Source organism: Lissotriton vulgaris, chromosome 6 (assembly GCF_964263255.1).
Source record: "Lissotriton vulgaris chromosome 6, aLisVul1.2, whole genome shotgun sequence".
Classification (NCBI taxonomy): domain Eukaryota; kingdom Metazoa; phylum Chordata; class Amphibia; order Caudata; family Salamandridae; genus Lissotriton; species Lissotriton vulgaris.
The window spans coordinates 976,057,939-976,083,916 of record NC_141694.1 but is presented as its reverse complement, the minus strand read 5'-3'; the positions used below and the strand labels follow the sequence as shown (position 1 = coordinate 976,083,916).

At 47.6% G+C, this 25,978-nt stretch overlaps 1 protein-coding gene and 1 pseudogene across 7 annotated transcripts in view; one reads left to right on the top strand and one right to left on the bottom strand.

Moving 5' to 3' along the window:
• The window catches only part of PTPRK (protein tyrosine phosphatase receptor type K), a 1,685,403-nt gene that overhangs the window by 307,362 nt on the left and 1,352,063 nt on the right, over positions 1-25,978 (bottom strand). The gene's annotated exons all lie outside the window — the stretch shown is intronic.
• The window catches only part of LOC147708268 (uncharacterized), a 50,845-nt pseudogene continuing 40,946 nt past the window's right edge, over positions 16,080-25,978 (top strand).

Genomic DNA, 25,978 nt, shown 5'->3' with positions numbered 1-25,978 from the left:
TAATTATGTGGCACTGAGTGGTATTTGGAGTGTATGTTGCATTGAGTGCATTGTAATTATGTGGCACTGAGTGGTATTTGGAGTGTATGTCGCATTTAGTGCAGTGTAATTATGTGGCGTGTAATTATGTGGCACTGAGTGGTATTTGGAGAGTATGTTTTGTTGAGCACAGTGTAAGTATGTAGCATATAATTATGTGGAACTGAGTGGTATTGTCTGGAGTGTATGTTGTATTCAGTGGAGTGTATGTTGTATTCAGTAGAGTGTAATTATGTGGCACTGAGTGGTATTGAGTGGAGTGTGTGTTGCATTCAGTGGGAGCATTTCTGAGAGCCCTTACTTAATATCTCGGCCAAAGCATTGCTAACGCAATGCCTTAGACGAGACCTAAAAATTAAGGACTGGTTCTAATAACTACAAGCACTTGAATATATACAACATATAGGGGTTAAAATAGTGAATCCTGCACCATTAATGCACATAAACATGGCAACCAGAGAATGAAAACCCGAGCAGTGAATAAAGGAGCGTGCCTCGGAAATAATCCAAAGAGACAAAACCATACCGGGGAAAACACCATGTGTGTCATGCTCAACACCACCACAAGTGAGCCAACAACAAAAGAACGCTCAGATTGCATCTCAAGGTAAACACTCAATAATATGAACTCCTGCACCATTGTATTGCAGACCAACCAAGTTAAACACAAATGCATGTTAACTGGTACCTTACGTGCTGAACACCAAGATCTAATGTTGAAGATGTGAACTGAATGTTGCTATCTGAACAGAAGGGGAAAGAAGTATGATTGTTCAAACAGACATAAATGAACAAACGCTGGTACCCATAATACCAAATTAAAGAAATACCCTACCTTTCTGAGCATGTACGCAAAGACGCACAACTGAAGTCTCAATACCCTGCGTACAAGGAAACTTCTAATGTCGTGAGGTAAAATGGGAATGGATCTTATTATAAAAAACCAGCAGAGTACTGTATGAATCTACGTATACATTTCCCGTGGAACGACTAAATACACAAAGTGTAACCCGAAATTACCTGACAAATTGAAGATGCAGCCTCAACTGAAGCGTGGTCCTACGGCAATAAAACAACCTCCAGAAGTGGTGTTTAAACCAGGATGGTGGAATGCCCCAACGTCCAATGTTCATAATAGAACAAGAAACTGTGATAACTAAAAATAAACACAAGTTTCGTTGTTAAGGACATCTGTGGATGTCCTGGGCTCAAGTATATATGCCTAACAAACCCAAATTCTCACCGTTCTGCAACTGACAAGAGTCCCACACTGACTGACATGCACCTAATACTCCGTGACAACCAGAAGACCGGAAAGTCGGTCTCAAATATAGGAGTCTCGAAGACATTGAAAGTTGCCTTGACGCAAACATTGCGGGGAGCTGCAATGATTGAACGGTCAAACAGCACACTCTGATGGAAACCCTAAACTGAAATGCGGCTGCTAGAAAACGTTCTTTCTAATACCGATCATGACAAAACACTACACTAAGGCTATGGTTGAATCAAAAAATGAATACGCGCGTGGCTGTTACCACCATGAACCTCACCCCTTGTACTAAAAGACGAAAAACCCCGAAACTAGTGCCATTCTGACTCCTAGATTAATAACCATGAGGGGCAATGACTAAAACCTTTATCCAACTTTGACCGGACTAAAATAAGTAATGCATCAAGAATGCTCTCAAAGTAAACAAGACAACAATGCGGCGCAGCCAGGGCCGGACTGGGAACCCAAACCAGCCCTGGCAAATTTTGTCAGACCAGCCCCCCAGGTGTGCATAGTGAGTACAGCGAGCAAGTCTGACCACCACTGAAGAGTACATTTTTTAAAAAAAATGTCTAATTAAGGGAGCCCAAGAGAGACGTGTTTAGCCTGCAGGTCACAGGTTTGAAAGCTAACAGCTCAGCCTGTCATCTTGTTGAAGTCGATTGAACGGGGAGCATTGAATTTTGGTGACAGTAATTTGCAGTGCTAAAAATCAGGTAGCAAACGCTACATACATTCAGATAATAAAACAATCAAACGGTTTTGCTTGTTGTTAGGGGTCCGTCCCATCCATTAATTGGTTACATTGTTAACATTCAGTTCGTACACATCCCTGATGCAGACATGGTGCTGGGTGTGCTGCTGCAATTAAATGTGTACATATAAACGTGTGCCTGCAGCAGGGCAGGTTGCACCTGTACAACACTGGTATTCACTCACACCGTGGTACACACCGTGCTGCACATAGGGATGTTCTCGACAGATGGGAACAGGTGTTAGAGGGAGGTTTGTGGGGCCCCTATTAATAATAATATTACACGTACCTCCCCCTATTTCTGTGCGAGTGACAGCCTCTCTCAGTTCCCGCCCTCCTCCTGAGAATTCCCATGTGAAAAGTGTGCACTCCCTCAGCCGGGTGAGAGGTGCCCATATACCTCAGCAGGGCACGGGTGGAGGTGCACCTGCCTCACGGACGCTCCTTCCCAGGCACCTCCGTGGCCGTGACCTGTGGGTGCTACGCCTGCCTTGTGTGAACGAGACTCCCAGGCTGAGTTAGACACGGGTGCGTGGCACCTGTCCTGTGTGGACACTGAGCGGACGCCGATCCCAGACTGCACACCGCTACTAGCCCGTCCTCTGCTAGGACCTGCTCCATGCCTGCACAAGGGTACGATCTGACTTCTACGTGGACACTACTTGCAGCCTGCACAAACGTACCCCGTGCCTCTCCTGCTGCGTGGACCACGGCACGCAGCCTGCACAGAGGAGCCCTGTACCTGCCCTGCGAGGACCACGGCGCAAGGCCTGCGCAGAGGTACCCTGTACCTGCCCTGCGTGACGACGGGGCGCAGCCTGCACAGAGGTGCCCTGTACCTGCCCTGCGTAGATCCCTGTGCACCCTGCACAAAAGTGCCCTGTACCTGTCCTACTGCATATACCATGGGTGCTGGCTGCACAGAGGTGCCCTGTGCCTGTTCTACGATGATGCCTCGCCTGCACTAAAGTACTCGAAACATGTCCTTCTGCACGAATACTTCATATGCTTTGCTCAGAGATGCTCTAAACCTGTCCTACTTTATGAATAATTTATTCCAGCCTGCACAGAGATATGTCGAGCCTGTCCTGTGTGGATGGACCCTTGCCGCATCCTGCACAATCGAGCAAGCCACAGTATCTTTCTGCTGGGAAAATCTCCAAGATCACACAGATTTGCTCTGAGGCTGTTCTGTTTGAAAAGTGCAGCAGTCAATACACAGAGCCACTTGCATGGCACCGTCCTGCGGGGACCACGTGGTTACTTATCTCTGCCCTGCTGCACTCCAGCATCTCTGAGTAAGTTTTGTGTGGAAATGCATCAGTGTGCCCTCTCCTCGGGCACAGCACCCAGCCCGCACAACCGTGCGCCGTACCCGTGAGCCATCCTTCCAGTACGGTGAGGCGCGTGTGCCTGTGCTGTGTAGTAAATAATGCGTGGAGACTTCACCTACCCTGCACCAAGTCTGCTTATCTGTGGTAAGGACCTGATCTTCATGGATAATTACTTCACTCAACTTGCACTCGCCTTCTGTGCCTTCCTGTATGGACAGTGCTCCCAGCCTACTTACAAGACCCGTGCTGAAAGTAAACTCTCTCAGCCTGTGGTGTAGAAAGCAGTTCGGTGTCTGTCCTGGGTGGACACTTCAACCTGTTTGCGCCTTCTGTGCCCCTCTCCCCCACCTGGACACTGCTCCCAGCCTGCTTACAGGACCTGTGCTGAGAGGAAACTCTCCCAGCCTTTAGTGTAGACAGCCATTCTGCGCGGACACCTCAATCAACCTGTGTGCGTCTTCTGTGCCCCCCCTGCTTCCAATGGACACTGCTCCCGGTCTCCATTCATGATCTGTGCTGAGAAGAAACTCTCTCAGCCTGAACACAACCGCCCTGTGCTTGACCTGCGTCAACCCTGCACACAGGTGCCACTAACTGTTCTATGTGGAACGGTGTCCATCCTGAAAGCAGCTGTTCTGAACATGTCCTGCTGCCTGCGTGGGCAGATCTGCTCCCAACCACTGTCCCTGACCTACGTGCACTCTGTTCCCAGCCTGCACACATGTGCCAAGTAAGTGCCTGTTCTATGTTGTGCACCTCTCCGGTGTGGACGCTGCTCCCAGCCTGTCCCCTGGCACCTGCCCTGCGTGTTCACTGCTCTCAGCCATGATAATTCAACTTCTGGCCCGCCCGTTCGTGACGGACAGTGCCACCGTGGCAACCACTGTCGCCTGGTTGCGACTCAGTGCCACATGACGGCAGACACACACAGATTGGGAACTGATGCAATACACTGTCCTGTGCAGCCGCCGCCAGCCAGGCCTTTCTAACTGGCTCCTAACGGCAGGGAAAATGTCAACAAAATTGTTCTTTCATTTCGGTAGCGTGAGCTTGGTCCGCGCCGGACCAGTCCAGGGCCCATCTCCGGGTCTTAGAAAGTCGCACACATGAGCTGGTTATTTGGCCTCATCATGGCCTGGGCTGGTCTTTCTCCAAAAATATATTGATAGGAATGCTTACCTATCCTAAGTAGTTGCGTTGCAGATAACTGTGAGCCAGTGGGGCACTTGAAGTTGGTAACTAACTTCTATGCTCCGGGCTGCAGCTCCGATGTTCCATCTTTTCGGCGGCAGGCGAAATTGGGGAATTCGCCCCTCCTCAGTCACGAGTGGTGACGGCGTGGGCGTGGCGCAGAAAGTGTGCGCTCCCTGCGTACACCCTGCCAGTGAGCACACGCATTCCTAAATTCACCCAGGCCACAGCAGTCCATAAAAGAACCTCTGCCATTCGTGAGATGAGGTCACCACACCATTGGCAGTTAGCTCATTCAAAAACGTTACCTTGTTGAGGCTAAAAGTCTCGTCTCCTGAGCAAACTAAACAGAAAGCATCCTATATCCAGCCCAGGGAGGAGACCTGGGAGGGCTGCCTGCGCATGTGTGGTGCCTGCAACTTTCGCGTGCCATGCAGCTGGTGTTGTGTCCTCTCTTTTTCAACAGGGTGCGTCGGTGACCCCGAACGACTGCGGCGGAAGGGTGGTCCTGAGGGAGTCGGTGCTGTGGTGGAAGTGCCGGGGTGACCTTCTTGAAGAGCCTGGAGTTAGCAATGGGCGCCGCGCCCCAGCGAGGGCCTGGCATGGGGGTCGCGTGCTGAATGGGTGCTCTGGCAGCCGGGGCTCCACGCTGCTTGGGAAGGGGGAGACCTTTGTAGTAGTCGGTGAGAAGTAGGAATGTTGGTGTGGAAGCAACTGCAGTGCGTGGGCAAGCGGGCCTCCAAGTTCCAGTTTGTGGCCTCCTACCAGGAGCTGATGCTGGAGTGCAAAAACAAATGGTAAGTCTGGGGGGTGTGGTAGTCGTGGGGGAGGGGGTATATCTGTATGGAAGAATGTGAAGTTAAAGCGAACTGTGGGCAATGATCTGCGCTATCGACGTGGAATTAATATGCTTCTGTTTGTGTTGGTTTGTGTTGGCATGCAGCGCCTGGGTGCATGTAGCGCCTGGGCGGCCCTGAGTGGTGTCATAACAGTGACTGTACGCATGAAAGTGAAATGGACAGGAGATGTGCCCGTGGCTGTACGCGCGAAAGTGAAACTGCATGGAGATTTGCACGTGGCTGTACGTGCGCGTTCACAGACCACAGTCGGCTCGTGCACCAGTCTGTACCACTTGGGAAGCGAGTCAGCAACAATAGATCTCGCGGGCGACAGCGCTTTGGCGCTGCATCACCAGCGAGACCTAAAAATGGACCGCCAGTGCCAGGGCACAAAACAGAGCCCGATAGAGACCCGTTTCGAGGCCTCCTTTAAACAAGCATTTGCAATGCAATAGGTCTCGCATTATTAAAGTGTGAGATATTGGTCTGCATTATTTAGCAATGCCAATAGCTCAAAGTCTAATAATGCGAGACCTATTGCATTGCAAATGCTTGTTTTAAACTGGTGTTGGATTGAGGTAAAATTCAGATCAGTGCGTATATGATGTTTAATCAGTATATTAGGTTTGTGCTAAAAATGACTACCAATAAACCTGTTTTTGCAAGCGATTTTCGAAAATAAGATATTCATGTCATACCACAGTTAAAGAAATTGTACTAAGAACACGTGGATTTGTTTGCGCTATTGCACACAAACCTATCGGGTTTGTTGAATGGAGACATGAATGTAATGAAATACTGCTACACACATGGAGCTGTAAATGAAAAGAACACGGGGCTCCGTGAGCTGACTGGCACACGCACGCCATGCCGTCTGTTGACTTGGAACTTAATACTTTACATGAACTTTCTTTCACCTTTTAGCAGTGGCGGCTGGTGGATTTTGAAAGTGGTGAGTTGTAAAATGCAGTCTCGGCTCACATAGCAGGCCAACCAAACCTTTCACCTCTCCAAAATGGTAAAACGTCCAATTGTATTTCACCTTTTCCTGTCATGCCTTTGTGATGCAATTACATCAACTTGATCTTAATCTTGGAAGGCGCCAGAAGAACACAGGGTACGTGCGTCTCTCCTTAACCCCTTGCATGCTGAAGACGGCCCCCGTCTGTCATGCATCACGGTGGGGGTGTGCGGATGACGGCTGGGGGCCTTCATGAACCCGCCCACTCTTTAAAACGGCCGCACAGCGCAAAAAATCGCCACACACGCAAGGGGTTAAAGTATCCCTTCACACAAACAAACACATAGTTACAGACACAAACATCCATGGTGGATTTTTTTAGCCTTGTAAAGTCTCTTTCTTTAAAAAAAAAAAAAGCATCCACGCTGATTGCGTGAGCACGGAAGAACATGAAGGAACAAGTGAATTTTAGCGGGGGTATACACTGGGCTACAGATAAAATTGGAAGGGACACCTACAAAGGTGCGTGTTTTTTTCAGTATATATATTTAATTCAACAAAAAAGTGTGAATTACACTTGTCAATAAGTAGGACGCATCTCTACAGCTTCCCGTCAATTTGTTTTGTAAAGTGCCTCACATATACACTATGCCAGGCCAGCAGGAAACAGTCACTGTACGTTTGCCTAATGTTTAAATGTGACTATGTTTATATGTTATATAAAGATATATAAACACGTACAAAAATAAAGAGGTCAGATTTATACATTATAAGCAATAGACACTGCTTTGCATCGAAAGGTAGCAGGACACATTAAAGTGTGTGGCAAGGGTGCAGTCTCCTTCATTTTCAGTGTTGCCCCTTGGCCATTTAACAGATGTGGTGGTGTTAGCCAAGGGAGGGAAGATGGGCAGGACAAACAGAGAAAGATAGGGCGCAGGCCCCACCTGTCGAAAGCCCCTCACGCCTAGAGACACAAGTCAGGGTTTTTCCTGCTAGACTGAATTGATGTCTGCATATTTGTGGCACCTGACAATAATAAACGGAGAAAAGCCGGAGAGATGTGTTTGTGTGGCACCCTACTTAATGAAGCATTCATTTTTGGCAATTTGCCCTCTGCACTTTATGAACATTCATTTTAAGGATTGATTCTTTTTTCAGCACCATTGGCACCCTTTATTCAACTACATCCTTCCTTGTGTTTGTGCACTTGCCAATACACCTTCTGTTCCTGCAGCCGCGCTGATTGGGGAACAGTTGAAACCATTTCGCAAGACCTCTTCCGAGCCATTTTTCGTTTTCTCACCTTTTTACCCAATGCCTTTCTTTTTTTGCTAGCACTTCGTTCGATGTTTTATTTTTCGTTAAACTATTTTCTTTAAAGGGGCCATCTGATACATGATGTCACAATAGAGCTGATAACCTTAACAGAAGTCATCAAAAAGCAACATTCCAGAATGCCTATTACCTGTGATTATCATAGTTGCAGGAATGTCAAGTCTATTGTTGGCTGAAGAGCAGGCCGGACTGTCTATCCTCGACTAATTTACAATCACACTGGAAGCTGGTCTGGAAGTGGCAGAATGTAGAAACAACATAACTGTATTTAAGCATTCGCATTTCATACACATTCAATCTGAATATTGTTTTCCCGAAGCAAAGCAGAGCCGCGTTTTAAGTGCACTGAGCAACCAAATTCCACTTGCTTTATCCATCAGAAAATGTGGCATAACAGGAAGAATGACATACTTATTGCTCCAAATTCTACCAATATCAATGTGTATGTGCATTTTTTCCCCCATTATTTTAGCCAGGTTTGACCTGCCAAAATTTACCAGGGACATAATATAGGGGAACAATAATGTCCGCGTTAGTCATCACTTCAGTATGAATGAACAGCGTACTCTTAATCACGGCCTTAACACAGAAAGCAGAAACGATTTATATTTAATACCACATGCTTGTAAATTTAACGGTTATAAAACGTTTTTTTACAACTTCACCTTAAGTGCAGTTTAGTTTTCTCTCTTTGGCTGCACAAATATCGCAACAGAAACGTGGTCTTTTGAAAAATGAAAGGTTTAAAACGATATTTCGTTTAACTATTTGCTTGACCTGAAGACAGTGACGTGCTTCTGAACCCACCATCTACGCCTGGTGCCATAGGAAAATCCAGTTGAGGCCAGCATGACGGGCGGGTGGGGGTGGGGGAGGGAATAGGCCGACCAAACACTCAGTTCACACCGGAAGAGGAGGCAGGCGGAGTCGTAGCGTCTCGCGGCCCGGGGCTCCTGTGAGCGGTGTAGAGCCCCGGGGCCGCGCCAGCAGGAGGTTGGGCGCCGCGTGCTGAGGTAAGGTAAGTTCCAAAAGGCTGGAGCGCGATTGGTGCACTTGTGTGTGTGTATGCTCGTGTGTGTGTGTGTATGTATGTGTGCGACTGTGACGGCGGGGGAGGGGGAGGGGGGCCTCGGTGCACTTGTGTGTGTGCGCGTGTGTGTGTATGAGTCAGGGGTGGTGTCTCTGTATGTATGTATGTGCGTGCGTGCATGGGCGCGTGTGTGTGTGTATGCGCATGCGTGTGTGGTGCTTGCGCTTCCCAGGAGACAGCGCCTGGCCACAGCGCGCGTTCCAGTTACAAATCGCCTGGAAGGATGCGCGTGGCCAGGACTGTCTCCTGGGAATGATAGTCGCTGACAAAAGATCTCGGCGGAGACGCGCTTCCGCGCGTTGACGCAGAGACCTAATGAATGTGTCCTCATGTAATGCAACTGGTGCTATGTAAAGCGCTCTGATACCCGATTCGGATCAAGTTTGCGCTATATAAAACTCTGTAAAAAAAAAAAAACCTTCAAAGGGGTTTAGAGATCCCCTTGCAAGCGGGTACAGCCAGTGACTGCACCTGCCTGCAAGGAGATGTCTGGAGGGGGTCCATGGGACCCCCTACCCCCTGCAGACGGCTCCTGTCAGGAGGCGCACTGACAGTGCGCCACCTTTTAAATGACACACTGTCAGTGCGCCTCCTGAGGGCTTCTGTAATATGGTGTGGGCGCAGAGTCAAAGGAATTCCCTTGTTTGCATAGAGCATGCCCCTATGCAAATGAGGGAACATCCTCGGTTTATAGTGCTGGCGCTTTAAGTGTGCCAGCTCTATCGGTATTATAGAAGGGGACGCACAAGCGTCTGCTTTCCCTTCTATAATACCAAAATGCCCCAGGGCGAACAGAGCGGGCGCAAATGCCCGTTGCACCCCCGGGGCACTGTCGGACATGGGCCCTGTTTTTTGACCTCTGTATATTGTTAGGAGTGGAACAGCTGCTTTTTTGTAGCACCGATTTATTATTTGGTATGATTCTAGGTTTGCTGGAAAATCTAAGACTTCTACCCCTTGAATCATACTGATAAAGCTAAGCCCCTGCTTATGGGTGTCCGATCCCTTTATACATTTGTCAGTGTTTTGTATTGAGGAGAAAAACAATCATTTGGACAATTTCCATAAAATATGAAAAATGAGGAAACAGTAATGAGTGACATTGGAGATTTTTTAAATATACAGTTGGGCTTTCATTCAGAGAGCTAATGATCCAGCAATGGGGACTATCAAACAACTAAAAAAAAGTTAACAGTACAATATATATACTGAAAAAAACAAAGGTTACAGAGACGTTATAGTTGCACTCAGATTTCCCTTAAACAAAACCAGTGAATCTAACACCACCTCAATTAACTGTTTATGACCTCGCATATTACACCACTCAGACATGGTCAGTGACATCACTGATGACATCTCACGACATCACTGATTACATCATCCCGTAATTTTAAGTGTTTCCTAAAAGTTTATGAGTGTTAAACATATATGCTAAAGTACTACAAAAGTTGAATTAGTATACTTTATGTATGAATAATGAGTGAAAATACTTCTAACAAATTATGTGAGTAACTGTGTGATTTTGTATCTGTGTGTGAGTGGCTGTACGGGTGTGTCTGGCTGTATGGGAGAATAGGTGGGTGTGTGAGTGGCCGCATGGGTGCATGAGTGGCCGCATGGTGAGTGGCCTGATGGATGAGTGAGTGGCCGGATGGGTGGGTGAGTGGCTGTATTAGAGAGTAAGTGTGATAGTGGCTGTATGGGTGAGTGAGTAGACTAAGGAGCACTTCTTTGGATGTGTGAATGGGTTTTTAAGTGGTTGTGTGTGTGAGTGGCTCTGTTGAGAGTGTGTGTGAGAGGCTCTGTTGAGAGTGGGTGTGAGTGACTGTATGGGTAAATAAGGGGTGGGTGAGCAGCTGTATGGGTGATTAATTGACTCTCTGAGTGACTATATGGATGAGTGAGTAGCTGTGTCCGTAAGTGTATGGGTAAGTGAATGGCTATGTGAATTGTTGTGTGGGTGTAATTAGCTCAATGGATTTGTGAGTGGCTGTATGGGTGTGTAAGTGGGTGTATGAGTGGGCGTGGGTGTGTAAGTGGATGTGTGAGTGTTGTAATGAAATAAGCAGTACTTTGCAGGGGCTTAAGTTATAGTTAGCTCAGCTATCTATAACTGCTGAATTTCACTGGTTTATATGAGTGAAATCTTAGCCTAACAATAACCTCCCTGTAACCTCTGTTCTTTTAATTGAATTTCTAATGTTTTTTAATGTAAAATCCTAACTATAACGTCCCGGTAACCTTTGTTTTTAAAGTGAATTTCAAAGGTTTTTACATTTTATTTCCTAACTGTTATCTGTAACCTTTGAGGGTGTTTGAGTGGCGGCATAGGTCGGAGTGGAGGCATAGATCAGTGAATGGAGGCATAGGTCAGTGAATGGAGGCATAGGTCAGTGAATGGAGGCATAGGTCATTGAATGGAGGCATAGGTCATTGAATGGAGGCATAGGTCAGTGAATGGCGGCGTAGGTTGGTGAGTGGCGGCGTAGGTCGGTGAGTGGCGGCGTAGGTCGGTGAGTGTCGCGTAGGTCGGTGAGTGGCTGTATATGTTATTGACTAGGAGTGCGAGTGGTTTTGTAGGTATGAGACGCTGTATGAGTTTGAATGGGTGTGCGAGTGGCTGTATGGTTCAATGAGTGTCTGAGGGTGAGTGGGTGGTTAGGTCTGTGAGTGCATGTGTGTCTGAGTGGGTTTGTGGTTGCCTCCATGAGTGTGAGAGTCAGTTTGTGAGTAAATGAGTGTCTGAATAAGCATGAGCATGAGTGGGTGCAGGAGTCTTTGAGTTGATCTGTGAGCCGGTGTGAGCGAGTATAAATGGTTCTGTGAGTGGGTGCACAAGTGTCTGAATGGGTGTGTGAGTGGCTGTATAGGTCTGTGAGTGGGTACATGAGGGTCAGAGTGCATCTATGAGTGAGTGTCTAAGCGTCTATGTGGGTCTGTCAGTAACTGTTTGAGTGACTCCCACAAAGGAACCGTGTTTCCCTAGGGACAGAGGGGGCCCTGGCAAGGAGCCCTGCAGCCCCCCTCCCAGTTTTTAAATTGTATTGGACTCTGTGAGGTGGTGGCCCCCGGAGCAGAGTAAGTGCAGGCCCTGCTATTGGCTTGTTATTCAGTGTTGCCCTGGGGAGGTAGTGGTCTCTGGGAAACATTAAAGCCACAGGAGGGGAGCCAGCACCCCCTTCCATTTTTATAAAGAAAAGCCCTGGGGAGCTGGTGGTCCCGGGGCTAAATGCAGCCCGGGGGGAGCCAGTGCGCCCTTTTCTTTTTTGATGGGAACATGCCCCAGGAGCTGGCCCACTTGGGGGCTACAGTGCAAGCAAGCGCAGGAGAACCTGCCTTTTCAATTTTGTGCCGCAGATTTGCAACAGTCATAATTTCGCCTCAATATTTTTTTTTTAAATAAACTTTCGTCCCTGCTGGGTCCCAAGGGGACCCCAGGACCAGGGTTAGGGGGTCAGTAAATTCCTACCCCCCACCCTTTTCTTTTAAAAATTTTTTTAGGGGAGGGACTAGGCTACAGCAGATGCCCAAGATGCCTGCCAACACTTCCTGGTTGACGTGTTGACAGCCAATCAGATATCAGCATGGGGACTGTTGGATCCCCGGAGGATCTGCGTCCCTAGATATCCAAATTTGGATTTCTTTTAATAAATCTAAAACTACTGTCATATGGTTACTACGTTTCTATATATTGTGTTCAGTTAGCATGAGTTTATTAAATGTTTAAACACCATATTTTCCTTCGGCTTCAGTTTGCACACAACACCTAATTGTTATTGTAGCTTTCAACCTAGACGAAAGATGTGATTTATTTGAGAATAATATGTTATTGCTCTGATATCAGTCGTGCTTGGTACACTTGGTACAAATGTCTGCACACTGAGAACTGCACCCTCTAAGAATATTCTAACACAAGGTTGCTGAAGGCCTGATCCTCGCACCACATTAGACATAACACAAATAATGTTGCTGCCAACATTGGGCTCTACTCGAGTTTAAGATAGAGTTACAGGGAATGAATCAACACACTTGATGCTTCGCATGCAGAGAGCTGGTAGCTGTTGATGTGATCTGCTCCTACTGACCATTAGAGGTATGGGCCCGCCCTGCTAGAACCCAAATGAGACCTTCTTAGATATAATATAATATGCTAAGGGGATTTCTGAAACTAAGGTGAGTTTTGGGTCACCCTAACTCACACAGGTTCTAGATCTCTGTGCACAGTTCTGTGGGAGAACGGAAACCCTGCTACATGGCGCCCAACGTGGGGCCTTATATCATGACACTCGAGTAGTATATCATTCAAACCTTAACCCCCTTCATTCCTGAATCCGGAAAATGGCAGTGTCGGAAAACCTACCTATTTTTGAAATAGGTCTTTTCAAGCTTGAATCTATCTAAAAACGGTTTCCTTGAATTACTACCCAGTTGTGCTACAAAGTAGTCTTTGTTTTCTCTCTTTCCGGTGCTGACATGGCACAACCCGTGGACATCCCGCAACATAGTCGCATTGCGGTGCGTGACCACTTGCAGGCTTATAATGGCCCTGTAGACGGCTTGGCTGTGGTTCTGGTGGTGAGTGCGGAACATGCTTACCCGTACGAACTGTTTTATTCGTGGGTGACATTTCCGGCGGTGGACGCTAATTCTGGAGTGTTCCATTCATACACTGCTTCAGCTGTACCGGTTGCGTATGCTCCGTACAGGGCACTGGAAGTACCTATTGATGCTTGGCAGCATGGAGTTTGGTTTGGTGGCGCCCTACCACACACTTTAACGGCTCCAAGGTTGGGTCCTTTGTCCATTCCGGGCACACCTTGGCCCGCTTTGGCTGGATTCACTCCTCACCCTAATCGCGCCACTTGTAACGTGGCTGATCTGCGGCGGCTTCATGAAGTTGCAGTGGCAGTGATTAGAGCGCTTGTACATTACACTAGCCGTAATGTTCAGGACGTAGCCCCTAGGGGCGCACAGCTTCGTGCAGAACAGGCTGGTTTGAAAATCAATCCTGTCATGGTGAATTCCGTGATAGGCAAAAAGCCCCAAGACAAGGATGATTTTCCGTTCTGGCTTGCTGAGAAATTCGGCCAGCTGGAAGCTGTGTTTCCCAACACGAGTCCTGGTGATAAACACAGGATTCTTACACTAAGTTTACCGAAAGATTTGGCACCTGAACTTGTGGACTGTGAAACCTGGGGTAAGACTTTTGCAGTGGTCTATTCGAGGTGCTATGGTACCCCGTCTGTGACCAATCTGGGTGCGGTCCTTAAACGTGTTCAGGATGAACACGGACCAGAGTCGGCGGTTGAATTGGGTATGCGCCTGTGTGGCACCTTTGATGTAGTTTGCGATCTGATCCTTGCGAATGTCAAGGGAGATGCAGTGAACTTTCAGGTTGCTAACGCATTGGAGTTGGTTCCCGAGGCCGAGAGACCCCGTAGGTTGGCAAGGATTATTGTGGCTGCTTATAAAACGGTTGGCCGCAATGCCAAGGGGCTTAAGGCTTTTCCTGACAAGGAGAAAAAGCAGCCCCAGGGTCAGTCTTCGGATACTAGTGGTCAACCTAAGTCCAAAAAACAAAATTGGCCTAAAAAGCAGAATCAGGGTAAGCAACAACAACAACAAACACAGGTTTCTGCTCCTGCGTCTCCGTTGCCTGCGCAGTCGGATCGTGCTTATGATTTGCGCGACCGCACGATGATTAAATCGCCTGAGAGGTTTCAGGCTTCTGACCAACGCTCTCCTCGTTCCTTTCAGGACTCATCGGCTCCGTCAACCGGTGGTGGAGGGGGCGGCAGGGGCCGGGGTGGCCAGCAAGGACGTGGTCAGCCCCGCCCACGTAACGGTAGAGAGCAGCAGGAAGGCGCTACGCCCAAGAGACCACAGTTTGCCACAAAGAAAGTCGCCGCCCTGACAGCGCATCGTTATGCCCCAGATAGTGAGAACGCGGCTTCGGAATCTGACGTGGGCTCTGACCTTGCTGGACAGCGTGGCAGAGATTACCATAGTGAGAGAGGCCCTCCGTCCACTGTTGAAGGTGACAGCGACTGACACTTATGTTGTAATTGAAACTGCTGATACGCATGTTGCTCCCCCTGAACGTCTTTTTGAAATTGTCCTGTTATTCGAAGGTGACATGCAGCGAACTGTAAAAGGGGTATTTTGGGAAAATCTTTCGTCTACGTATGACATTTTGCTTTCGGAGGCTGACTGGCCCCCGCCTTTTGTTCTCGCAGCTCCGCGAGGGGAGGAGGTGATCCTCCCCAGTTTCGCGCACACTGTATCGAGAGTGGAAGCGCTGCATTTTGCAGAAGAGTGGGCTCTGGCGCTTGCGCCGGCTGTGTACCGCAATCAGTGTGGCTGGGATAAATTGTCACCAAGCCACGAGATTCCTTTACGGTCTCAGCCGCAGCCTCAACCTCAATATCCCATACGGCGTGAAGCCAAAGCTTCAGTCGTGGCTATCCTTGAACAATTGGAATATCAAGGTGTAATTGAAACGTGTGTGTCACCGATGAATAACCCACTTTTTACTGTAAACAAGCCGGACGGCTCATATCGTTTGGTTTTGGATTATAGGCATTTAAACTCGCATTGCCGGAACTGCGCAGTACAGAATACTCATGGCTCTGCTTTAGTGAATAGTCTTGAGCGTAAACGGTTCAAAACCACGCTTGACATTTCCAATGGTTTTTATGCACATAGATTAGATGGTCTAAGTTCCCAATGGACCAGTTTTACATGCGGCGGTGTGCAAGAAATGTTTCGGCGTCTCCCAATGGGCTATAAGAATAGTCCTGGGGTATTCTCCGCCCACATTGTCTCTCTTCTGGAGGGCATCGACCCAGTTGCTTGTTCGTATGTGGATGACATTTATCACACAGACGACGATCTTTGGGAGCATCTGTGTCGAGTAAATAGCATAATTTGTAACTTTGCAGACATTGGTTACAAATTTAACTTTGCAAAGTCGCACATTGCAGAGTACACAGTGTTGTTTCTGGGCTACAAGCTTAACAACGAGGGAAAGGGTTTAGCACCACACTTCCTGGAGAAGTGCGCACAGTTGCGCTCTCCGACAACACTGAAAAAATTGAAAAATTACAATCTCTACTGGGCTTCTTGAATTTCGGGAGGAATTACATTCCGGAATATGCCCAGCGTATCAAGCCTTTATATGCTTTGATACAACCATCTTTTTCCAAATCATGCTGGCTGCCTGAGCATTCAGCCATTCTGCAGTCTTTGCAGGCTGATTTGCTCGCTTCTGAATACTTACAGACTCGTGATAACCAGACCAACCTGGTGATAAGAATTATCCCTGGGGCGGTGGGTTTCACGTACCTGACTTTTAATGAAGGAGATACAGTACCTATTGCTTACAAATCACACTTGTACACTTCGGCTGAACTGCGTTTTTCCACTGTGGAGAAAGTTTTAACGGCTGTGCAGATGGCGATTCTTAAAGAACGTGCCCTGTCACAAGGAAAACGCATGTTGGTTGTTTCCCCGTGTCCTGCCTTGGAGGCGGTTACAAAAGCCAGTGTACCTAATTCCAAAGCATTGCACTCTCGGTGGATTCAGTGGCCTGCATCCTTGACATCACAGGATGTCACGTTTATTTTTGACGCCACTTTACGGTCGCAGGAGTATTTACAGTATGAGTTTGTTCATCCTGCTCCTTTAGCAATGCGGCTGTTGGAGGATTTCCATTGCATCATTTACACTGATCGCTCGGCGCAGGTTGCGCATGGCTCTAAACATGCCTACGTTTCCGCATGCGCCATTGTGGTCGGTGCCATGGTGAACGATGAGTTCAAGTCCAGTGTCGTGCACACGCAGACGCTTGGGGACTGCACCGCACAATTAGCTGAGCTTCGTGCTCTGATGCTTGCATTGGAGTACGCAGATCCTAGTGTGACGACTTTGATCGTAAGTGACTCTTACTACTGTGTCCAGTCTTACAATTAAAACTTGTTCTTTTGGATTCAGAATGAGTTTCGTGATTCCAAAGGTAGCACAATAAAACATAAAATGATCTGGGTCCGAGTGGCGGAACTTAAAGAGAAGTTGCCACTCGTGTTTGTGATTCATACTCTCGGCCATCAGCACGTGGGGGTCCAAGCTGTTGGTAACTCGCTTGCTGATGAAGCAGCGAAGTCAGCGGTATCGAAATACTTAGTTGCAGCAGTCACGAGATCCAAAAGCAAAATAGATGATGACATCTTGGCAGCTGTTGCTGCAACAGAGAAGGGAAGTAAATATCCTGCGGGGTTCCCTTCTAAATACACATACCACTTAAGTCCCGATAAGGTTCCTTATGTGAAAATTCCTGATGTTGGAGAACGTCTAGTTCCCAACTCGGATCGCAGGGCTGCTTTGATTACAGCGGCTCATGAAGGTGTGGCATCTGCGCATGCGGGCGTCTCAGCCACTGTAACTCAGCTGCAACAGAGGTTCTGGTGGCGGGGACTGTACAAACAGACGCGCGATTATGTCCTTCAATGTGACATTTGCCAGCAGATTAAACCTTCAACTGCTGCGCGTCCGCCTCAGACACAGTTGTACATCTCTAATAAACCGCTTGGATGCGTTTATTTGGATCACTGCGGTCCTTTTTCTTCTGATACTGCATACAAGTACATCTTAGTAGCAGTTGATTCATGCACACGCTTTGAGTGGGTATGGCCACATCGGAGCGCTGATTCACGAACTGTCATTAAGGATTTGCGAGTCTTTGTGGGAATTTTTGCCTGTGGTACCTTCCATTCGGATCAGGGTCCGGCTTTCGCCTCTCGCCTCTAAGGCGTATAAGGATGCTATGGTTTCGTTGGGGGTCCAAGTCAAGTTTTCGAGTCCCTACAGGCCCGAGGGCAGTAGTGTAGTTGAACGAATGAACCGCGACTTAAAGCAATCTTTGACAGCTCGAGTTATAGGCACTGGCAGAAACTGGCTGGCCCACCTCAATGGCGTGCAGCGTGCGCTTAATAATCTCCCTAATTGTGAAGTAGTGAAGTAGTGTGGCTCACTGGTTAGAGGCGGCAGACCCGAGAGCAGAGGACGGCCCGGGACCAGGGTTCGATTCCCGGCGCGGCAGGTTTCTGGACCAGGGTCAGCGGACTCGATAATTCTCTCGCCTCGGTGCCCACTCTGATCAGCGATCACACTCGGCAACTCTGGGCATCAGCTTGCCTCATCTTCACTGACGGCCCCACCAGACTGCCGGGGATGCCTGGTCTCACCCTGGAGATACCCATTAAGGGACCATCTCTCAGGGAAGCCAGGAAGGGTTTCGCAGCGGTCGAAGCGCCTTGGGACCCTCCGGATAAGTAGTGCGCTATATAAATGCCTATACATTTACATTTACATAGAAGGTCTCTGGGTGGGCGGACCCCGTACGAAATGCTCTTTGGTATCAAGATGTATGTCCCTGACCTCGATGGGCTCGACTGCAAGGCCCAGGCCACGGCCTTTGACGTAGATGAACATTGCAATGTTTTACAGAATCTACAAAAGACCAGAGACAGTCTTGCAAAGGAACATTTGCCCTCCACATCGGATGATGCGTTGCAGATCCCGGTAGTTGGCTGGCTACCCCAAGTTGGAGAACTGGTTCGAGAGAAGATCGATAACAAGAAAGAGTTTGGTCCCTCATATCGTGCACCGGTTCGAGTACTTGGAGAGAAGGGCACAAGAACAGTCTTTTTTACCACCACTTCCAGGTCGTAAGGAAAACAGATTTATTTCTATTGACAATGTCAAGACACACAGGGTGGCCGATTCTTCATAGCATGACACCGGCTGTATCCTGTCCTTCCATGGTGAGGCACTCTGTGCTGGCTATTACATCTGGTGCAGAACAGGAGGTGTCCCTCGAGATGCCTGCCATATCCAGTCCTTTCTTAAATACTATTCCTGTTACTAACATTGATGAGTTGAACTACACCTATCCTGCTGATTTATCGATGCCTGATTTGCAGACTCGTTTGGCCGACCAGTCCAGATTATCTTTTGACTCTGTTTCGGAACCTTCAAAGAAACCCTCAACTATTGCAAAATATGCCACGTTGTTTAAAAAACATTTTTTAATTCCCCCTTGGACATACATTTGGTTGATCCTATTTTCATTTTACCTTTTTATGTCAATTGGTTTTGTGTTTTACTTTTTCCGCCTGATCGATGGTCACTACGTTAAAGAAAGAACAGGAATTCGGTACCTTAATGGAACATTGGCCCCTCTTTCCTCTTCACATTCAGCGCACAGACTGAAACGAAACTTAAATACAGTTAACATTACTGCTTGGCCTGTCCTTGATGGGATTGTGTGGGATGCGGTTAGATTTCAAATACATGGGCCCACTGAAGTGATTAATGTTCCGAATGTGCTTAGAGTAAACATGGGAGATGTGATTAAACAAAATATACGTTCTGATGATTGGGATATTCAGGCCGTAGAAGCATTATTTTCTGATTTGAAATACTATGCGGCTTTTGATGCTGAAGACTTATATTTAGATTCTATTAATTATGGGGATTTGTTTTGCTTCCAACATTATGGTAATCATTTTCTCCATAAGACGAATTCCAGGAGGGTTGCTGTGAATTACACGCAGTGGGAGCACTGCCCGGCTCCTTTAATTGGAAGCTCCAGTACATTTCTGAAAAAATACAGTTATTTTACAGATTTCAATCAATCAAATCCTGAGTCATTTTATTATAGAATGACAGAAAAGTCCATGTCCAAAGTTAGACTTACCGATACAAAGTTGCTGTATTCGAAGTCCTTTCTAGACAGATTGGCTTTAGATGGCTACGAGTTCTGGAAAGGAATAATTGACCTTAAATCGGTTTGGGTACCAAAGATTGGCAGGTACAAGGCACTGAGGCTTTGCACCGTGCATGTCTCATCCCGAATCACATGTTGTTTCTAAATTCTACTATTTCCCAAACAACATGCTTTGGATTGGCTACTTCTAAAAAATTAAATACACCAATTATCCCCGAATTGGAAGAATATTCAGGTTGGGGTAATTTTTCAGAATTGTCTATTCATGAGATACAATCTCTAATTCTAAATTCGTCCTTTAATGTGTCCAGCTTGAATCCAAAAGGTTGGCTGCTGTGGCAAAAGAGTTCTGATTCTTGCCAACGTCGATTTCTGGGGTTGGCTGAAGGGTTCACACAAGTGCGACCAGATCCCCGTTTTGAAACTGATTATACTGTCACCACTTACTCTGTGGGGAAACTGTGTCAGAATTGGTTACAACATTCCACGTTGGCTGCTGTTAAACTACATCTGTCTCAGTTAACTGAAAATGTGGATTTGAATGATTTTATAAAAGGCCCAGCTAAGGGTAGATCTAAACGGTGGATTTATGCTGTTTACAATGAAATTTGGAAAGTGTCTCAAATTGAGGCTGCTAAGCGCCTAAGGGCAATTGACCAAGCTAATTTGGAAAAAGTGCTTGCTGTGGTCGATAACAGTATTAACACGCTTTCTTCCTGAATTTACACATTAAACAATATTTTTTCTTCTGTTGTTGACATTGTGCATGATGAAGTGTCCGTATTATATCATGGTCAAAATCAATTGCGTTCTGTTATGCAGTTTGCTTGGACACCACAGACTCTGAAGGCTGGTCGAGTGCCTTGGAGTTATATGAACATCTCATCACTATTTGCCCCATTTAATTTGACTGACAAGCAGCGCATGCTTTCCATGCGAGATGCATCATTTTCTATGTTACACATTGAGAAGTTAGAATCTTTGCCTTTCTCTGTGGCTGAGGCGGCTGCTGCTACATGGCTTATCCATGGTATTATTACTTTACCATTTGCTCTGTATAAATTTACAAATTGTATGAGATATATTGCTATAGGGCGATATGAACCACTAGGTAGTGCTTTCCTGCATGAGACATGGTCTTTACCATATACATACAGATGTCTGAAAGAAGGAAAGGAAGTGAATCTGAATGGTGAAGAATGCACACAGTCGCCTGACCGTTCACTGATATGCAGGCACATCCAGTTACATGGTTCTTGTAATCAGGACAGACCAAAGTTAGCCTGTGTTTTAAAAGGCACACCGGTTCCTGCAATAGTTCCCACATTTACATTGTTGTCTAACGGTAGTTATTTACTTTTGAACAACAAACTGTGTTGTGGGTTAATGGTCGGTATCGCATATGTGGTTACTGTATCAGAACGTGTGGTGTGTTGCAAGAACGTGTTATATCCACCCACGCATGGGAATTCAGATGTTTCCATTTGGCCAAGAATACCAACCTTGAGAGCGGAGTTCAATGGTTTGAGCCGAATAAGAGCCCTTTTGTCTCAAAAAGAAGTGGCCCTGAGCTCGGCCCGCGAAACTTATGTCCTTCACATAGCTAACACACGAACAGAGGTGCAGGCGCTTTTAAATACTGATTTGCCGTTTCATTTCTGCGAGCTGGTTCATCAAATCTTTAATGCCTCCTCCACGAATGGCCTAGCACATTTTTTTAAATTGGTTAGCGGTGGTCTCGTGACTACGTTTGAAAAAGTATTTGGTATTATCCCTGCGTTTTTTCATTCTATATTCGCAAGCTTGTTTGGCGGATTTCCTGTTTTGCTGGCTTTGGCTGCAGGCGTGCTGGTGATATTTTGCTTTATTAAACATGGATGCCCATCCTGCGCAAGAAAACGCTCAGCCCCTACTGATGCTGCTTCGCAACCGGATGCTTGATTACTATGGCTCCTTGCCGCTTGCGACTTTAAGCACGGCTTTTGGATATTCGTTTCGATTTTCCTATTTCACATGTGTCCAGCCTGTGTTTCATTGCCTGAGCTGTGATTTCGACTGGGCCATTGATTTGTGTCTCTGCTTACCGACTTCTCCTGACGTCGATTTTGATCAGCTGATGAGCCCCGTAGTTGCTCACGAGTTGGTTTGTTCTGGCGAAAGGGTTATGACCGTGGCAGCGATGCATGGACTAATGGGTCAGTGGGACATATTCGCAGCGGCGCATGACTTTCCGGCACATAGCGTTCTCGAGAACCCACTGAGTTGTCCTCTGATGTTGCTAGAGGATTCGGTGCTGGAGGAGCACGTATGTTCTTTCCCATTGCTTAATTGGATGGCTGAACTGTTTTCGGATGATGCCAGTGACTTCATGTTGGAAGCTGTGGCTACCTATTTTGCATATTCTATCCACCCATGAGTGGCTTTGGAGACTTTCACTATTATGGCACTTGACTTTTTAGTAATTCTGAATGGTGCCTTTTCTATTACGAACATTGGACTTTGATATATTCTGGGCCTATGATTTTATAAATGGCCTCAGGTTCAAGTTTTTTTTTATATTTTTGTGTGGCCACTGTAGGCATTCATACATATTTTGTATTATTGATTTTTATATACATTTACATACATTTAGCTTGGCTCAATATTATTGAACTCTGCTTTCATGTTTTGCCTTTCTTATAGTATTGGCTTATTTTTTCCTTTTTTTGACCGTCCTCGGATCATTGGGGGGGTGTCATATGGTTACTACGTTTCTATATATTGTGTTAAGTTAGCATGAGTTTATTAAATGTTTAAACACCATATTTTCCTTCGGCTTCAGTTTGCACACAACACCTAATTGTTATTGTAGCTTTCAACCTAGACGAAAGATGTGATTTATTTGAGAATAATATGTTATTGCTCTAATATCAGTCGTGCTTGGTACACTTGGTACAAATGTCTGCACACTGAGAACTGCACCCTCTAAGAATAACCTAACAAAAGGTTGCTGAAGGCCTGATCCTCGCACCACATTAGACATAACACAAATAATGTTGCTGCCAACATTGGGCTCTACTGGGGTTTAAGATAGAGTTACAGGGAGGAGGAGCTACGCGGGCATCCAAGATGGTCGCGTGAGCAGAGAGCTCCCGAGACCCGCGCCGCCCTTCCTTATCTATCCTTCACCTATCCTGGTCATTTTGACAGGCTTTTGCAGCGATATCTTCACTGATACTAACGATCCTTTTTTGGTCGAAAACGGACCCTGGGGACCATTTTTCTGACATCTACAACTTTTTGGCCTGCCCACGGGCGCGACCGGGGACTCGGCTACCTACTATGGCCGACCCGTAATTGAACAACAACGGCTGCCTGGCATCTGGCCCTCCGGAGGTGTACTGCTTTCACTTTCGGTTTCCAGCCTCATTGTTCTTGTCTCCTCCTACTCTGCCTTCGCCTGCTGCCCTCACGGCCCACACTTTCCTCCGTAGGACTGGCACGGAGGCCGCGATACTCTCACTTCACTGGCACGTCGAAGTTTCGGGACTTTTCCTCCCTTTCGCCGTTTCTCCTGGTTACTTGCCCAACATTGACCGCGAGATGGCAACGAAAGCGGAGGCCGAAAAACGCCGGAAGGCTGCAACCCGGGGGGGTTCGATCCAGTCTAATATGATCGAACGCTACACCCAGCCGAGAGGCTCCCCCGGGGTCACGAGTGTGGGTGCTGAAGGACTTCAAACGGACATGCCGTCCCCTTCGGAGGTATCGCTCCAAGATCTTTTGGCTGCCATCACTGGACTTAAGGCCGATATGAGTCAGCAATTCGAAGCCGTAGTGTCCAAAATAGACACTGTGGCGGTGGATGTAACTCTTATTCGGGCCGACTTAGCCAAAACTAATGAGCGGGTGAAGGCTTTGGATCTTAAAACGTCGAGTCTGGTGACGGACATGGCTGAGGCGCAGTCTGAGATTGGTAATCTACGTGCCTCGCACGATTTGCTACTCAAGCGGATGGAGGACTATGACAACAGGGCCAGGCGGAACAACATACGCCTAGTCGGAGTGCCGGAATGTGATGGTGCTGTATCGACCGACCTGTTGGTCGAGGAACTTATTGTCGCTCAACTTGCTCCGGCAGGGCTCAGTAAGTTCTTTGCCGTAGAGCGCGCCTATCGTTTTCCAGGAGGACAAGTGAAGCCAGGAAACCCACCGAGGCCTATCATTGCGAGACTTTTTCACTACCGGGACAGAGACGCTATCCTCCAGGCCGCCCGTAAGCACGGCCCTTTGAAATACGACAATAACTCTGTCTCCATCTATCCTGATTTCACTCCCCAAGTGCAGCGACAAAGATCAGGTTTCCTTGGAGTGAAGCGTCGTTTGAGAGATCGGGGCTTGAAATACGCCATGCTGTTTCCGGCCCGACTACGGATCGAATTTCGAGAACGTGCCTACTTTTTTGATCAGCCTGAACGTGCTGCTGACTGGTTGGACTCGTTGCCGGCAGATGACTTTGGAAGTGGAGGCCCTGGTGGTGCTGAAGGTGGTGCAACGGCCCAGGAGTAATATGGGGCCCCAGATGTTCTGATTGAGACTATACATTGTACTGTGTAAATTTACTTCGTGCTTTATGGTACTGCCCGTGGCGGTGCGGGAACGGGTGATTTCTCCCTTCCTCCTCGGGGGGTTCTTTGTGTAGATAATATGGGGCGACAGGCACACTGCAGTTGGGGGTGGCTTTTTAGTCAGCAGGGGTGCAGGGAGGGGGGTGTTGTAACGGGTTTCGGTTTGGGGGTTGGTTTCTGGGGACTGGGTTGTGTTTTGTTTAGTTTGTTCTGTCTTGGTTTTCATGGTATTTCACATTCTGCAATGACTTTGAATCGTGGGTTCTGCTGGGGGGTGGGGGTGGAATGTCTTTGTCGCAATGGGGGGGGTGAAATGCGGGTTCTTTCTTGGAACGTAAACGGATTGGGTGATAGGATCAAGCGGGGCATAGTACTGCAATTCTTGAGGCGCCACACCCCAGATGTTGTATTCCTTCAGGAGACCCACTTGATTGGAAATGCTTGTAAGGCCTTAGACCGCCGGGGTTATCGCCTGGTTGCGCATGCTGGTTTCACTTCAGGTTCCCGGGGTGTGGGTATCATGATAAAGTCTTCCCTTGCTCTTGCTATTGACGATGTTATCCTTGATGACCGTGGGCGGTATGCCGCTGTTTCTGGAAGGTGGGAGGGTAAACAGATCGTGTTTGTTGTTGTCTATATCCCCCCGGGACTGCAGGCTACCACTTATGCCGATCTTGGCAGGACTCTCCTTGGGCTTCCGGATGGATTGTTGATCCTGGGCGGAGACTTCAATTCTGTAATGTCCGGTGAATGTGACCGACTTCCCCCCAGGGTGTTGTTGCCATCCCAGATGTGGCTCAGTGAGATGGCTGATACTTTTGGCTTGGTAGATGCCTGGCGCTCACTACACCCCACACTCCAGCAATACACTTTTCACTCTGGTGCACATGGTAGTCTCTCCCGTATCGATTATTTTTTTATGTTGGCCTCCACACTGTCCACTGTTCGGGAGATGCGACATCTTCCCCGGGGTATCTCTGACCACTCCCCCTTGCTGATTACGATTTCCGTGGGCGGTCTCCTTGGCAACAGGGTCCCCCCGATTCCTCCCTGGCATTTCCGAAACCCCCGGCTCCGCTCAGATTTGATAAAGGCAATAGATTGCTATTTCGCTGAGAATGTGGGCTCGGTCACTTCCCCCACTGTTCTTTGGGAGGCCTTCAAGACGGTTATTAGGGGTTCCGCCCTATCATTTATTGCCGCAGAGCGTAGGGTGAAGAGGGAGGCTGTTGTGGCTCTTGAAACCGAAATTACTGCGCTTGAAAGTGAGCTGGGTGGGAATGACACGCATGCACTGCTGCACACTCTGGAATTGAAGCAAGCAGACTATAAAGCCTGTGTCACGGATGCTGCTAAATTGTTGCGAGCGAATCAACTAGGCCGACTGTATGATGTGGGTGACAAGGCTAGCAAGCTCCTTGCGTGGCTGGATAAGACTGAACGTGCGAGTCGAGTTGTACCGGTCATTGTTCGTGAATCTGGTGAGAGTGTCTCTGATCCGGGTGAAATTGTTGATTGCTTTGTGGACCATTTCCGGACGGTTTACACGCCTGTTAGTGATCGAGATGAGTCTGATTCCAGGCTACTGTTGCGTGATATTGCCCTGCCCACTGTGTCCGATGAGGACTGTCTTGCCCTGGAGGCCCCTTTTACAGTTGATGAGATTGCCCTCGCTATCCGATCCTTGCGCTCGGGGAAGGCTATGGGCCCCAATGGACTCCCCATTGAACTTTACAAGCTTTGTCCCGACAAGATGGCCGCCCACCTGC